The following is a 16,915-nucleotide window of genomic DNA, read 5'->3' on the forward strand; positions in this document are numbered from 1 at the left end:
ATAATTATGTCCCTCTTAATATCCTTCTCCCTCACAATTATGTCCCTCTTAATATCCTTCTCCCTCATAATAATCTCCCTCTTAATATCCTTCTCCCTCATAATCTCCCTCTTAATATCCTTCTCCCTCACAATTATGTCCCTCTTAATATCCTTCTCCCTCATAATAATCTCCCTCATAATATCCTTCTCCCTCATAATAATCTCCCTCTTAATATCCTTCTCCCTCATAATAATGTCCCTCCTAATATCCTTCTCCCTCATAATAATCTCCCTCATAATATCCTTCTCCCTCATAATCTCCCTCTTAATATCCTTTTCCCTCATAATAATGTCCCTCTTAATATACTTCTCCCTCATAATAATGTCCCTCTTAATATCCTTCTCCCTCATAATAATGTCCCTCTTAATATCCTTCTCCCTCATAATACTGTCCCTCTTAATATCCTTCTCCCTCATAATAATGTCCCTCCTGATATCCTTCTCCCTCATAATAATGTCCCTCTTAATATCCTTCTCCCTCATAATACTGTCCCTCTTAATATCCTTCTCCCTCATAATAATGTCCCTCTTAATATACTTCTCCCTCACAATACTGTCCCTCTTAATATCCTTCTCCCTCATAATAATGTCCCTCTTAATATCCTTCTCCCTCATAATAATGTCCCTCTTAATATCCTTCTCCCTCATAATAACGTCCCTCTTAATATCCTTCTCCCTCATAATAACGTCCCTCTTAATATCCTTCTCCCTCATAATAACGTCCCTCTTAATATCCTTCTCCCTCATAATAATGTCCCTCTTAATATACTTCTCCCTCACAATACTGTCCCTCTTAATATCCTTCTCCCTCATAATAATGTCCCTCTTAATATCCTTCTCCCTCATAATAACGTCCCTCTTAATATCCTTCTCCCTCATAATAATGTCCCTCTTAATATACTTCTCCCTCATAATAATGTCCCTCTTAATATACTTCTCCCTCATAATAATGTCCCTCTTAATATCCTTCTCCCTCATAATAATGTCCCTCTTAATATACTTCTCCCTCACAATACTGTCCCTCTTAATATCCTTCTCCCTCATAATAATGTCCCTCTTAATATCCTTCTCCCTCATAATAACGTCCCTCTTAATATCCTTCTCCCTCATAATAATGTCCCTCTTAATATCCTTCTCCCTCATAATAATGTCCCTCTTAATATACTTCTCCCTCATAATAATGTCCCTCTTAATATACTTCTCCCTCATAATAATGTCCCTCTTAATATACTTCTTCCTCATAATAATGTCCCTCTTAATATACTTCTCCCTCATAATACTGTCCCTCTTAATATACTTCTCCCTCACAATACTGTCCCTCTTAATATCCTTCTCCCTCATAATAATGTCCCTCTTAATATACTTCTCCCTCATAATAATGTCCCTCTTAATATCCTTCTCCCTCATAATAATGTCCCTCTTAATATACTTCTCCCTCACAATACTGTCCCTCTTAATATCCTTCTCCCTCATAATAATGTCCCTCTTAATATCCTTCTCCCTCATAATAATGTCCCTCTTAATATACTTCTCCCTCACAATACTGTCCCTCTTAATATCCTTCTCCCTCATAATAATGTCCCTCTTAATATACTTCTCCCTCATAATAATGTCCCTCTTAATATACTTCTCCCTCATAATAATGTCCCTCTTAATATCCTTCTCCCTCATAATAACGTCCCTCTTAATATCCTTCTCCCTCATAATAACGTCCCTCTTAATATCCTTCTCCCTCATAATAACGTCCCTCTTAATATCCTTCTCCCTCATAATAATGTCCCTCTTAATATACTTCTCCCTCACAATACTGTCCCTCTTAATATCCTTCTCCCTCATAATAATGTCCCTCTTAATATCCTTCTCCCTCATAATAATGTCCCTCTTAATATCCTTCTCCCTCATAATAATGTCCCTCTTAATATACTTCTCCCTCATAATAATGTCCCTCTTAATATACTTCTCCCTCATAATAATGTCCCTCTTAATATCCTTCTCCCTCATAATAATGTCCCTCTTAATATACTTCTCCCTCACAATACTGTCCCTCTTAATATCCTTCTCCCTCATAATAATGTCCCTCTTAATATCCTTCTCCCTCATAATAACGTCCCTCTTAATATCCTTCTCCCTCATAATAATGTCCCTCTTAATATCCTTCTCCCTCATAATAATGTCCCTCTTAATATACTTCTCCCTCATAATAATCTCCCTCTTAATATACTTCTCCCTCATAATAATGTCCCTCTTAATATCCTTCTCCCTCATAATACTGTCCCTCTTAATATACTTCTCCCTCACAATACTGTCCCTCTTAATATACTTCCCCCTCATAATAATGTCCCTCTTAATATCCTTCTCCCTCATAATAATCTTCCTCTTAATATACTTCTCCCTCATGTCCCTCTTAATGTCCTTCTCCCTCATAATAATGTCCCTCTTAATATCCTTCTCCCTCACAATCATGTCCCTCTTAATATCCTTCTCCCTCACAATCATGTCCCTCTTAATATACTTCTCCCTCATAATTATGTCCCTCTTAATATCCTTCTCCCTCACAATCATGTCCCTCCCAATGTCCTTCTCCCTCCTCACTGTCTTCCAGTCCCACCTCCCTGGCCAGGGCCTGAGGTCCCTCTGGCTCCCTCCCGGACCCCCAGCCTCTCTTCCCTCCCCTTCCCGCCTCCCGGGGCAGGGAGTTCCCCAGGCTTCCCCCGAGAGGAGACCCACCAGAGCCCGGCAGGCGAAGGCGAGGCCGGAAGGGACCTCAGAGGGGAGGAGGAGGGGTAGCGGCCCGCCTTCCTTTCCTGTCCTCTCTAGGAAGCCAGCTCGGCGCCTCTTAACCCTTGGCGGCCCGGGCTCGCCTCGCTCATCCTTCTCTCTCCCGGCGGAGAAGTCAGTGGCGTCGCGCAGGCGCAGAGCTGCTCCATCCGGGGCCTGGCGAGCTGCTCCCTCGGAGGGGACGAGGCCGCCCTTGGGCCCGCAATGGGGGAGAGGAGGGGCGCCTGGCCGGGAAGAAGCAGGACTGGGCGCGTGTGCGTGGGAAGGGGGAACCCGTGTCCCGGAGGAGGAGCCCGTCTCTCTGCCTGGGGCTCCGGGGCTGCGAAGGGGCGTCTGGGCGGGGGAGAGGGGGGTCTTTGGGGGGGGCAGATGGGGGACCCGGGGGTGTCTCTTCTCCGGGGGGGCGAGTCCCGCCTGGTTCTGTTGTGGGCCCCTGGGGGGGCTGCGGGGCAGAGAGCCCTGTCCCAGCAAGAGGGGGTCCCGGGGGGGCTGGAGGGGCAGCTGGAGGGGGGAGACATTGCCAGACATGGCTGGGGGGCCATTCTGTGTTGTCCCATCTGCTGCTTTGTGTCTGTGTTTCAGCCATAAATATCCCATGTTCTTCTCTGTTAGTGAAGTCGCCTTTGAAGCAACACAGGAGCAGCCAAGGGGGTTTTCCTAGGAAGCCTTTTATTTCCCCTCTGGTGACATTCTTATAAGTTTGTGGGTGCCCAACGCCCATAAAATACCTCATAAATGTTGGAATTGGATTTAGACTTGGGTTGCCAACACCGGGTGCCAGACCCGTGTGGATTAAACGGTGTGTTTGACGCTCCTCATCCTCTGGAATCAGCGTGTCTTCACAGCTCCTTCAACCAGGCGAGGAAGGACGCCTGGATCCAGAATTGGCCCCCACGGTCACTGAGGGCCTCATGGTTGAAACCGTGTTTAGGGAAGACAATCTTACTCGGCTACGAGGGACGCCAGAGAAGAAGGGTTGCCATGTGTCCTCTTTTCCCAGGACACGTCCTCTTTCTCAGGGGTAAAATTTCTGTCCAGGTGGATTTTTTGGTCAAAATGTCTCTGGCCAGACGTTCTGGAGGAGACCTAGACATAACTGGGGGTGGAAGACTTGCGTTCCTCTTCTCTTCTCCTGCCCCCCCCAGCAAAACATCTCACAGCTTCTCTAGCCTACATATAGTAGGAGTACTTAAAAGGAGAGTCATCATCGCATCCTCGTTTTTGCTCCTCAAAATCTGCCCACCCTCCCAGAGAAGGGCAACCAAGGAGATGAAGACTCCGTCTTCTTCCTTCATGTCCGCCTTCCAAAATGAAGAACAGAATCCTAAAGTTGGAAGGGACCCCAAGGTCCATCTAGGCCAGGGGAGGCAACCTAAGGACCAGGGGCCGGATGTGGCCTAATCGCCTTCTCAATCCGGCCCCCGGACGGTCTGGGAATCAGCGTGTTTTTACATGAGTAGAATGTGTCCTTTTACTTAAATTGCATCTCTGGGTTATTTGTGGGGCATAGGAATTGGTTCATTCCCCTCCAAAAATATAGTCCGGCCCCCACAAGGTCTGAGGGACGGTGGACCGGCCCCCGGCTGGAAAAGCTTGCTGACCCCGGTTCTAGGGCTGTTTTTAAATGTCCCAACGCTGCCTGGCACTGGTCCCTCCAAATGCTCTTGTCTGGCTGGTCTTTCTTCACCCAGTCATGTCAAGGAGCAGCATGGGGGCTAAAAGGAGGAATAAATGGAGGACAATATCCCACTCCCCCCCGAAAAGCTCTTCTTTCTCTTTCTGTGGAGGGTCTAGGCCCCTCTTGAAGGACCTTTGCCTTGCTCCAATCAGGATAAATATTTCCACCCCTTGGGACCCAAATATTTGACTTGCCTCGTTTTGAAAACTGGCATTTTGAAGCTTGGACCGTTAGGCTGCACACCATCACCTTTTACATACTTTACATTTGCTGAGGCAAAATCTCCACCCCCAACATTGCTTGCGGCAGTTCTGCCCTCGCCTTAATCTCCTCCATTTTGAAAGGAAGCATCTCTTTTTCATGGGCCATCTTGGCCTCCCTGTCTCTTTCTTCTTGGGCTCATCTCTCTCTCTCTCTCTCTCTCTTTCTGCCTGTATCTCTGCTAGATGAAGGGCAGCTGCCATTCTGGCCTCTTCTCTTTCTTTCTCTGCTTCAACCTTAGACAATTCCAATCTTAGCCTCATCATCTCTAATTCAATATATTAGGATTCTCCTCAGACGCAGCAGCTGGGTCATCCTGAGTCTCTTTGGCTTGGCGCTTGCTGGTCATTTTCTGACAGGAATTTTTTCTCTTTTTAATCAAAGAACTTCACTCCTTTATTAAACTTATTGTTCTGTGAAATTCATTGCTTCAGGATCCATTTGCTTTGTCGCCCAGCCGTTAACATTCCAGGAGACAATTTTAAGGTTCTGGGATGGGTTGGGTGCGTCTTTCAAGGAAACAGCTGCTTTTGCTTGATTTGTGAGTGAGGGTTGAGTCTGTTCATATCTAATGATGTCGGATTTCCGCGGAGATAGGGAGCCGGCTGGTGTTTGTCTCTGGTCTGATCTTTGTCAATTATTTCCCAAGGTGCTTTTAGGGATTACTTTTTTATGAGCCGGCCCATTGCTCTCCATACATGGCAAACTAGCCAAGTGTTCTATAGTTTCGGCTGTTAACTGTTGAATACTGACATTAGTGGTCACCGGGCCTTTGAAGTGTGTTATCTCTTTCCGTAGGTATTTTTCCGGAACCTGATTGTGGCCTAATTCCGCCTCATCTAGGTACCTCAGCTTGTCCCAAGAGCCTGGTGAGTTCACCTTCGGGATGGTTCTCCTTATTGGAGGTGATGTAGTGTTCTCTTCAGTGTGCTGGGCTTCCTTAATTGGGGGTAGATTAATCTCAGCCATTGTCTGAAGGTAACATGGCCGACAGGCCGCTGGGTTTTGTTCTTGTGTAGGGTTCAAATTATAGGAAGTCTGGTCCTTTTTATGGGCGTCCATATTGATTTCCTTGTTTATATCTCTCCCAGCCAGCTTAATTCTTAGCATATCCAATCTTTCTAATATTTCAGCTTGTATTGGAGATGGAAAATGGCAAAATTGCCTAATTAAGGTATTTTCTTCCGCGGAAAAAAGATCCTCATCTTCATTCTCTTGAAGTTGCAGGTCTTGCAGGTGGGCATCTTTCCTTTTTAATTTTTGAAGCTCTCGTTTCTGGAGACCAGGCCGGGTTTTGGGAGGTTGTTTCTCCTTACTAGGGTTTGCGTGCTTGGCTTCCAGAAGGGGATTCGGTGGTGCCTTGTTTTCAAAAAATCTGAGAATTTTTATCTGGGCCTTTAAGAATATATATCTTGATCTGTAGATAAACGTGGCCATGTTCTGGTCTCTAAATGTGATCATTGCTCTCATTGAACAACCATCATGATGCAAATAATCTACAGAAATAATGTCATATGGCTTTACTGCTCCTGGCAATATATCATTCAGAACGTTCAAGGAGCTCATTCTTCGTTCTTTCCCTATAAGGAAGCCCTTTGATTTTGGGAAGTTTGTAAATACTAATTTTTGGGGATTTAAAATCAGGTTCCAACATCTTGCCTGAGTAAAGGTTTGCCCATCTTGTATAGTGTTGTCATCGCGATTGGGCATTGCATCGTCCCCATTTCCCGATTTGCTAAGCGGTTTGCTGCCTTCATTGTTAGGGACCACTTCTCCCCCAGAATCTGGCTCACTGAGTGAACTGTTACCAGAGCTCTGGGACGTTGCTTCCGTCCTCCCCCTTAGTTCTAAACTCTGGTTCAGAGATGCCACCTTAGCCATTAGCTTTGGCGATGGCTTCTTTTTCCCCTTCCTGCCTTTCTCTTTTTTATCTCGTGCAGCAGATTTATTTGAGTCCAATGGGAGTAGATTAAATAATTTCTGCCATTGTTTATGTCGGCTTATCTTTATTTTCCTTGTTGTTTTAATGTTCTTAGTTTTCTTTTCCCGGACTTTTGATCTATTTTTTTGCAATTTCTTGGTTGTTACTGCTTGTCTCATCTTCACTAGTTCATCTGGGTTATGCACAAGTTCATCTGGTTTATGCACTTGGGGTGCATCGGTTGCTGTTGTCTCTTTTGGTTGGGGAATAAAATTTTCCACAAGGGTCAGCAATAACCCATTTGTTATTGTCAAGTAATTTTTTATGTTGGAAAGGTCTATATTTATATCTTGGAAATGGGCCTGAAGATGGCCATCACTCAGTTCAGTTTGAGTATATTTGGAAGTGGGCGCCTGGTCTTGGTGGCATGTTGTTAATTCTGCCAGGGGCCGCTGGTTATAGGTGACAGAAATATTTTCCTCAAGTTTCTCAGCTAGAACTAGCTCTTGTGCCAGGCTTCTTGAGGAATTTGTGTTTCCAGAGTTATGTTGAAGCTCTTTGAAGTAATGTGACCGGTCAAGATAAGTAAGGGGGAGAGGAGTGACTTCGTCAATAATTGGTTCAATTTGTTCACTCATGCATTCCTCCCTCTTGGGGAAGTAATTTATAATTTTACTTTGTCTCTTTCCAGGTCCCGGGGGGCTAAGTGGCGTATCTGGCAAGATACCCAACTCCTTACATATCTTTCTAGTGAGGACCATGTTGGGTAGTTGTCTTCCTATTAGAAAACCAGTTGTCCCCCAGTGTTTCTGCCTAATTAGCAGGGCCAATGGATGAGTAGGGGTGAATCTGCAGCTTTCTCCTGCTTAGCTCATCAGCGAGCGCTGGTTCTCAGTATGTTTCTTTGGTGGAGCTGGAAGAGGGAGGAGGGGAGGAAGGTTTGAGAGCTCTTCCGTCAGCTCCCAGTGTCCTTTTTACTGATGAAAGCTGATAGAAGCTGGGGGTTAATTAATATAAGGTGAAGGATGGTAATTATTTTCCAAGCCGAGCCTCTTTATCAGCCTGATTTGCTGAAGATGGTCTTACTCACACAGACGGGACTCAGACGAGACTCAATGAGGACTTGCTTCAACCTTTTTTCGGTGTTTCCGATCACCCACCTTGAGTTTTTTCCTTTCCAATGACGGGGAGTCCCTTCACGGCAGGGGAGTCAGGCCAGACCTCTTCCCTTCCCCACTCACTCGTTTCAGGAGATTACTCAGCTCCACAGCACTAAATGCACAGCGGGGGGTGCGGCAAGGCAGCAAGGCTGAAGCACGAAGCAGGTAATAAAACAATAAGGCAATAAAAGCCCGGAGGGGTTAAAAAAAAACTACTTAGAACTACTTGAAACTTAGTCTAAAAACAATAAAACAATAAAAACCCATAGGGGGGTTAAAATAACTACTTAAAACTACTTAAAACTTAATCTAAAGGCAGACGAAGTTAACTAAGCCGCTACCTTCGTCGCCAGTCCCCTCAAATTATAGAACCATGGTACAAAGCCACCCTGTATACAAAACAAAGAAATGGACAAGCCTCAGCTCCTCTCTTGCCCTGGACATACAAAAATCATTTGATATGTCTGCAGTTCCCTCTGATCCAATCCTGCCCGCTGACCAATACCGGAAATTACTTGATGCTTTCTCAACAACTTACATAACCACCACCCCGCCTACTTACCAACGCCTCTTCTCTGAATCGCCCTGGTTTGACAAGGAATGTAAAGCCCTAAGAAGGCGAATTAGGAAAATGGTCAGAATCATCAAATTTTCCAACGACCCCCAAACCCGTGCAAAGCTCATAGATATTAAAAGGACATATAGAAACATGATTCATTGCAAGAAACAGCAGCACATCCTTGAGGCTTGGTCCACTCTTCGTTCGGCTGTAGAGAGGCATGACTCCCGCTCCTTCTGGCGCCTAGTTAGACCTTCGGCACCATTCAATCCAGCTACCCAGATTTCCGCTGATGGATGGATTGCCTATTATTCAACCAGTTTCGCTTCTCCAAACCATCTTACAGATCTCCTTCAATCCCCGTCGGACCTCAGTTCCTGCTCTCTTAGTCCCACTTCTTCAATAAACTTTACCTCAACTCGCATTTTCAACATCATAATGTCAATGCGAAGGAATAAGGCCCCCGGCCCAGACATGGTCCCGTTGGACATTTTCCTGACTGATCCTCTTTGGTGGAGCGAACACCTGACTCCTGTATTCACCGCTATCTCCTCCGCCCTAGACATCCCCGACTCCTGGAGAGAAGCTATAATAGTTCCGATCTTCAAAGGCGGCCAGCCAAACATCCCTAGGAACTATCGCCCCATCAGCTTATTATCCATCCCGGGGAAAATATTTGCCGCTGTTTTACTGGAGGAACTTCTCTCATGGGTCCAGGAGAGGAACATTCTACCGCTAGAACAGATTGGTTTCCGAAAGTCAGCGTCAACCATGGACCACTGTCTAACTCTCTATCACCTTGCCAGTAAATACACTGCTCCAAGGCAAGGCCACCTATTTGCCGCTTTCATGGACCTGGAGGCCGCCTTTGATTCCATTCCTAGGCAGAGATTATGGTCCAAACTTGCCCATCTGGGAATTGATCCGCACCTCCTCTCCCTAATTATCTCCCTTTATTCAAACACCACAGCTCGCGTCCGAACTGGTCCTAACGGCTCCCTCACTACTCCATTTCCAACGGCCAAGGGCGTCCGACAAGGTTGTCTCTTGGCCCCTTTACTGTTTAATCTCTATCTTCATGATGCAATTTCCACTTTGAAGCTAGCATCTAAGTATCCTCCTCACTTAGCAGGCCACCCCGTTGCTTCCCTTTTCTATGCTGATGATGCCGTCATCTTATCCAGAACAGCTGCGGACCTAGCAAATGCAGTTAATGCATTTATCGCCTATTATAAGGCGGAAGCTCTTAATATTAATTATAAAAAATCGAAAGTCCTCCACTTCACTCGTTCCCGCAAACTCAAGTTGGAGCCGCTTAAGATCACAGGTGGCTACTTAGAAAAGGTAAAAGCCTTTAAATATCTAGGCTTAATATTCACTTATAATCTCTCCTGGACCACCCATCTACAATCTGCCTTTCTCGCTGCAACCACGACCTCTAACGCCATTGTCCGATTTTACCACCAGAAGGGCGGCAAACACCTTCCAGCAGCAATTCAAATATTTAATGCCAAAGTAGTCCCTAAATTATTATATGGATGCGAAGTATGGACTACAGCAATATCAGGTAACTTGGATCGCCCACTTCATATGTTTCTGAGATCTCTTTCCGGCGTCCCGAGATGTGTCTCAGGTGCAGCCCTACGACTCGAGTTCGCCCAGCCTTCAATTGTTAGACGAGCATGGAGTCGAGCCATTTCCTACACCTTCCACCTATTAGCATCGGATGCTCGAATTAGAGGTGGCTTTTCCAATCTGATCCTAAGAGATATTCATAATTCCCCTTGGAAAACTACAATTAACCTCAAATTCCGCTCTCTTCTCAATTTGAATTGTAAAACTGTTCTTAACTTAGAGTGTATCAGCCCGGTGGCCCTACCCCCAATTAAAAAGAAACTACAGCAACTTGACTTCTCTAACACAGCTTCTTGTGCAAGAGGACCGTGTTCAGGCCTAGCCCTAGCTATTCCACCCCCTGAAGGGATCCCTCTATACTGCTTCACAATTTCTTCGGAGGCTAAGCGAAGGGCCTTTACCTGTGCCCGTCTCAACTGTTTTCCTACAGCAGTTCTGTCGGGTCGTTATTCCAGAGTTCCCATCGCAAACAGAACATGCTCCTGTAATGACACGGCCCTGGAGACTATGGAACATGTAATGCTCTTCTGTCCCAACTGGACAGATGAAAGATCTCGGTTTTTAACTCCCCTCGTGAATAAGTTCCATCTCCCAATCCAGCCTTGGATAGTGTCCCTCTTTTTGCAGGATTCTGATTGTTGGATTACCGAGATGACAGCTAACTTCCTGCTTAGTGTGATGAAGAGGAAAGCGGCACTAACTTCTTCCTTAACACCACAGCTGCAGTCGATACGCCGCACAACCGAACGAAGTTCCAAGTAGCCTTATTGTACAAGGACAATCGAGTTAGGACTAATCTGAGGAGCTGAAGGACCCTTCAACGGTCCTCCTCCAGCCTCAGCAGTTTTTGTTTTTTTTTTCTCTTTCTTTAAGTATTCGCCCAGGACGATATCTACCTCTACCTCCCCACCCCCATTTTATGTTGTTATTTCAATGTATATCATGCTATGGCCACACGGCTAATGCAATAAATCTATTATTATTATTGTTCTGTGTCTCTGCGTACATTTCTGTGTGGGATTTAACTTCGTATGCCACCTCTGCCAACAATTAATATGCGACGACACAATGGCTCTTTTCCCCCCCGGCACCCTTGGGCCCGCCCTTCAGGGTTGTTGGTTTGAGACACCTTTTCCTCCCTGGGTTACTTTTTCTGGAAGGGACAGAGTATTACTGCTCCCCCTGAGTCTCCTTTGATTTCATCTCCCAAGGTAGAGACTTCAGTTACTGTTTTCAGCCTAAATGAGCAGGAACCTCTTGGAAACATTGCTCTAAACCGATGAGCTGTTTGAGCTCATCTAACTTTCCTCCCATCTGTCCAGAGTTTTGTCAATTCGGCTACCCAGTTGGGCCTAAGTCTCTCCTGGTTTCCTTTTAATTTCACGAAAGGCTTTTTGGCTTTGTTCTGCAGTCAGTCCAAAGCGCACTTTCACTCTCTCTTTAAATGTGAGGGAATCAGAGGTTTCATCCTCTCTGAGATCTGAGTATATTTCACTCAAAATTCCACATATCTGTGGGCGTAAGTGCAGCATCCAGTTTTCCTCATGAATGTTTAAGTCTGCCAGTCCGCTCAAAACTAAATAGGATCTGTGTGGGTTTTAACTTCATATGCCACCTCTGCCCCCAATTAATATGCGACGACGCAAGGGCTCTTTCCCCCCCCGGCAGCCTTGGGCCCGTTCTCTCTCTTAAATATAGTGCACCCACCTCACAGAACACAATTTCCACAAATGCCCTCCAACTACCTCAGATTATCTTGTGGGGGACTCGCGTGAGGTCGTCGTCATTTAGTCATTTAGTCGTGTCCGACTCTTCGTGACCCCCCTGGACCAGAGCACGCCAGGCCCTCCTGTCTTCCACTGCCTCCCTCATGCTGGTAGCTTCGAGAACACTGTCCCACCATCTCGTCCTCTGTCGTCCCCTTCTCCTTGTGCCCTCCATCTTTCCCAACATCAGGGTCTTTTCCAGGGAGTCTTCTCTTCTCATGAGGTGGCCAAAGTATTGGAGCCTCAGCTTCATGATCTGTCTTTCGCGTGAGGTAAAACTTACTAATTGGGAGTCTCAGGCAAGATTTGTTCAAATAAACATTAACAATTTTATTTAACAAGGAAGTTTATGACATGAGTGGATAAAACTTAGGGTATTTCAGTTTACAATGTTATTTCCCTTCAAGGTTTTCTCAGTTGTTTCTCACGTAATACTTTGGTTCTTAACAAGGTGGCACTTTCTGCCAGTTACCCTACTCCCAAGGTACTCCAAGCCAAAGACCCAAGGGATCTCTGGTTTGGGAGTCTTCTCTTTCTAGAAGGATCTCTCCCCTCCTGACTGGGATGAGAGCTCAGCAGCCGGTCTCTTTCCAGCTCCTCCTTCTCCTGGCTCAGCCTCCCAGTTCATTCCTGGCCTGATTTACTCTCCCAGGACACCACACACTGTCCTTCCCACTAAGCTCAGAGACTCCTTTCTCTAGCTGGTGATCTTTTCCTCAGAGTGGATGTTTCCACCCAGAACCAGCTCCTCTCACTCCCCATCTTCCCCACCTCCCTCCAAAGCTCCTAGCCATGGGGGGAACTGGGCCCAGGTCTCCCTCCTCCAGCTCCAGGGCTCTTAGTCTCTCCGCTAAACCACATGGGGTGTCTTTGGGTGTAATAATAATAATAATTTATTATTTATACCCCCGCCCATCTGGCTGGGCCTCCCCAGCCACTCTGGGCGGCTTCCAAAAAAATATTAAAATACTGTAATACATCAAATATTTAAAGCTTCCCTAAACAGGGCTGCCTTCAGATGTCTTCTGAAAGCCTGGTAGTTGTTGTTCTCTTTGACATCTGCTGGGAGGGTGTTCTACCACTGAGAAGGCCCTCAGCCAGAAGGCCCTTGGCGCTGGACCTCAGTGTACGGGTAGAATGATGGGGGCGGAGACGCTCCTTCAGGAACACTGGGCTGAGGCCATTTAGGGCTTACAAGGTCAGCACCAACACTTTGAATTGTGCTTGGAAATGTCCTGAGAGCCAGTGTAGGTCTTTCAAGACGGGTGTTATATGGTCTCGGTGGCCGCTCCCAGTCACCAGTCTGGCTGCCACATTCTGGATTAGTTGTAGTTTCCGGGTCACCTTCAAAGGTAGTCCCACATAGAGCACATTGCAGTAGTCCAAGCGGGAGATAACCAGAGTATGCACCACTCTGGCGAGGCAGTCTGCAGGCAGATAGGGTCTCATCCTGCGTACCAGATGGAGCTGGTAAACAGCTGCCCTGGACACAGATTTGACCTGTGCCTCCATGGACAGCTGTGAGTCCAAAATGACTCCCAGGCTGCGCACCCGGTCCTTCAGGGGCACAGTTGCCCCATTCAGGACCAGGGAGTCCTCCACACCGGCCCGCCTCCTGTCCCCCCAAAACAGTACTTCTGTCTTGTCAGGATTCAATCTCAATCTGTTCGCCGCCATCCATCCTCCAACCGCCTCCAGACACTCACACAGGACCTTCACCGCCTTCACTGGTTCTGATTTGAAAGAGAGGTAGAGCTGGGTATTATCCGCATATTGATGAACACCCAGCCCAAACCCCCTGATGATCTCTCCCAGCGGCTGCATGTAAATGTTGAAAAGCATGGGGGAGAGGACAGAACCCTGAGGCACCCCACAAGTGAGAGCCCAGGGGTCTGAACACTCACCCCCCACCACCACTTTCTGAACACGGCCCAGGAGGAAGGAGCGGAACCACTGTATGACAGTGCCCCCGGCTCCCAGCCCCTCAAGACGCTCCAGAAGGATGTTATGGTCGATGGTGTCAAAAGCCGCTGAGAGATCCAGCAGAACTAGGACACAGCTCTCACCTTTGTCCCTAGCCCGCCGGAGATCATCGACCAGTGCGACCAAGACAGTTTCATTCCCATGATGAGGCCTGAATCCTGACTGGAAGGGATCCAAATGGTCCGCTTCTTCCAAGCGTGCCTGGAGTTGTTCAGCAACCACTCGCTCAATCACCTTGCCCAGGAATGGAAGATTTGAGACTGAGCGATAGTTGGCCATCGTGGCCGCATCTAAAGATGGTTTTTTAAGAAGCGGTTTAATAACCGCCTCTTTCAGCGGGTCTGGGAAGGCTCCTTCACGGAGGGAAGCATTCACCACCCCACAAAGCCCATCGCCCAGCCCTTCCCGGCTAGCTTTTATAAGCCAGGATGGGCAAGGATCCAGGAGACAGGTGGCTGGCTTCACTTGTCCAAGCAGCCTGTCCACATCCTTGGAGGTAACCAATTGGAATTGATCCCACGCAATTTGACTAGACAGGACTCTAGCACTCTCCTGCCCCGGCCCTGCTCCCACGGTGGAGTCTACCTCTTCTCGAATCTGAGTGACTTTATCTGCAAAAAACTTTGCAAAATCATTGCAGGAGATCATGTGGCCCGTACTGGGCCCCGATGTCGCAGGTGGTTCCGCTAAATTGTAAACCACCTGAAAAAGTCTCCTGCTGCTGTTTGAGAGGCAGTGTGGTGTAGTGGTTAAGAGCAGTAGTCTCGTAATCTGGGGAACCGGCTTCGCGTTTCCGCTCCTCCACATGCAGCTGCTGGGTTGTTATGATATGAGTACTACGCAGCTGCGAACAAGCAGTTCGATGTTTACATCACATGATGGGTCTAAGTGTGGGACAGGATGTTCCAGGCGATTCTCAGCGTTATGTACTCTGTGTAATAGGAGACCTTCCTGTTGTTTGTGTCCAGGAGGACTTTCTCAGTTGCTCGGAGGATTCTGAGTGAGCAGACATGTTTTTGTACAGTGTACAGTCAGGAATAAAACAGAGATGAAATAGACCACTTTCTGACTGTTTTCTTTCTCCTGCTGCTATATAAGGGGGAAGGGGGTGTGCACCTTTCATCAGGGAGGTGTCGCCTATTCAGATCTCCCTGGTCTGCCAGGATGCCAGCCAGGGTAGGTTATCGGCAACAGGCCCCGACAAGCCTGGGAAGAGGAGCCAGCCTTTCCCGAGGGGGCCAGTTTCCAACATGGGTGACCTTGGGCTAGACACACTTCTTTGAAGTCTCTCAGCCCCACTCACCTCACAGAGTGTTTGTTGTGGGGGAGGAAGGGAAAGGAGAATGTTAGCCGCTTTGAGACTCCTTAAAGGAAGTGAAAGGTGGGATATCAAATCCAAACTCTTCTTCTTCTTTCTGCAGATGCAATAGAGGCGGCAAAGAAAGTCTTCTTCGCCGTCGCTATCGCCCCTTGGTAGGCTCAACATAGAGCTCTAACCTGTGTCCGGTCAGATTCGGAATGAGTTATCCGCCACCGGCCCTCTAGCCGTCTCAACAATTGTTTCATTGCCCTCAGATCCGTGGAAAACCACGGGGCTGTCCGGGCTCCGTGCAATCGGAGAGGGTGCTTCGGAGCCAAACAGTCAATAGCCCTGGTTAACTCCACATTCCAGCGGGCCACCAGGGAATCAGCTGAAAGGCCATCAACATGGGATGAAGCATCCCCTACCACTCTCTGGAAACTATTTGGATCCATTAAGTGGCGGGGGCGGACCATCCAAATCAGTCCCACCTCCCTGCAGAGGGGAAGGGACACAGAGAAGTCCAATTGCACCAGGAAGTGATCTGACCATGGCACTTCTTTTGTTTCGCTTTTACTTAGTGTCAGATCACCAACATCCATGGAGGTAAACACCAGGTCCAAGGCATGTCCGCGGCTATGGGTTGGGCCAGACTTATTCAGGGACAGCCCCATGGAGGCCATGCTTTCCACGAAGTCCCGAGCGGCCCCTTGTAAGGTCGTGTTGGCATGGATGCTAAAATCCCCTAGGACAACCAAGCTAGGTGTCTCCAGGAGAACATCCGCACAACCTGAAGCAGCTCAGGCAGGGAATCCTTGATGCAGCGTAGGATATTCTCCTAGATGCAGTGTAGGATATTCTCCTAGGTGCCCCAACCTGCCACTTCCCCTGAGCTTATTGCAGCCTGATGGCAACAAACAGGTGTGTGTGTCCTGTTTGTTGGCAATTAAAGCAACACCCTCCCTGGTCGGATGGAGGGACTCGCCTCTTGAATGGTGGAAAGGACCATCCAGCCACGTAGTTGGTCAGGGGCCCAGGCCCCTCCTGAATCTTCTTCTGAGGGTCTCAGGATGGGTGATGAATTTCGGGGAATTGGATTGGCAGGCAGTGCCCCTCTGCATTTGTCCCTGCCTTGCCCCAGTGCATCATGGCACTCGGAAGCCACTCCTGAGAGGACCTGTTCTCCTCCCCAGCCTCCCTTTGATTCCATGGGCCTTTCAGAGTGGGACCTCCCTTTTCCCCACTCTCTCTCTAGGACACCTGGCTCACAACACGGCCAGCTTGTCGTCCCAATGTTCCTGTAAGTGAGGAGAAAATGCTTGCCATTTCTGTTTGCCACTGAGCAGTGCCTTGGAGTCCCAAGACTCTGTTTACATTCCACACATTCCATACTGTTGGAAGTCTCACGGGAGACGGATGGGACATTCGTGGTTTCCTGTTCCTTTGTTCCTTTGTTGTTCAGTTGCTCTCTGCTCTCACAGAGAGGGGATGTATTTTTCTGCCTGCGTAGCTAGATAATAAAACTCCTAGCAATGTAGCCCAAACCTCTCGTCTCTTCCCTGTGCTGGAAACTCTGCTGAAAGGGGAATGTGCATGGAGCCTTATCGGATGCTCAGGTCGTCAATCACGTTGAGGCGATTCCAGAAGATGAGCTTTATCAGCTCGGTCGAACGGAGATCCCCAGAGGAATTACCAGGGAAGAAGTTCCATTGAAATCAGTGCAATGAATTCTGGGCAGACCTGCAGAATTCTCCAGTTCTAGGATTCCACGACACCCCAGATCACTCTCTGTATCTGGGAAAGGACTGCACCAGAGCTGTAAAGTCACTGGGG

General features: G+C 47.6%; 1 protein-coding gene and 1 long non-coding RNA gene across 3 annotated transcripts in view; one reads left to right on the forward strand and one right to left on the reverse strand.

The window, feature by feature from the left end:
- The window catches only part of LOC308484112 (uncharacterized protein), a 178,249-nt gene that overhangs the window by 23,003 nt on the left and 138,331 nt on the right, over positions 1 to 16,915 (reverse strand). The window lies entirely within an intron of this gene.
- The window catches only part of LOC308484541, a 44,703-nt gene continuing 38,896 nt past the window's right edge, over positions 11,109 to 16,915 (forward strand). The window contains exons 1-3 of one of the 2 annotated variants that reach the window (XR_013989953.1): positions 11,109 to 11,809; positions 12,072 to 12,663; positions 15,936 to 16,045. This is a non-coding gene — a long non-coding RNA (uncharacterized lncRNA). Of the gene's footprint in view, positions 11,810 to 12,071; positions 12,664 to 15,935; positions 16,046 to 16,915 lie in introns of those variants that run through there. The other variant, XR_013989952.1, reaches the window with a different exon arrangement.

The sequence above is a fragment of the Podarcis pityusensis genome (assembly GCF_964106645.2).
Source record: "Podarcis pityusensis genome assembly, chromosome: 8".
Lineage (NCBI taxonomy): Eukaryota > Metazoa > Chordata > Lepidosauria > Squamata > Lacertidae > Podarcis > Podarcis pityusensis.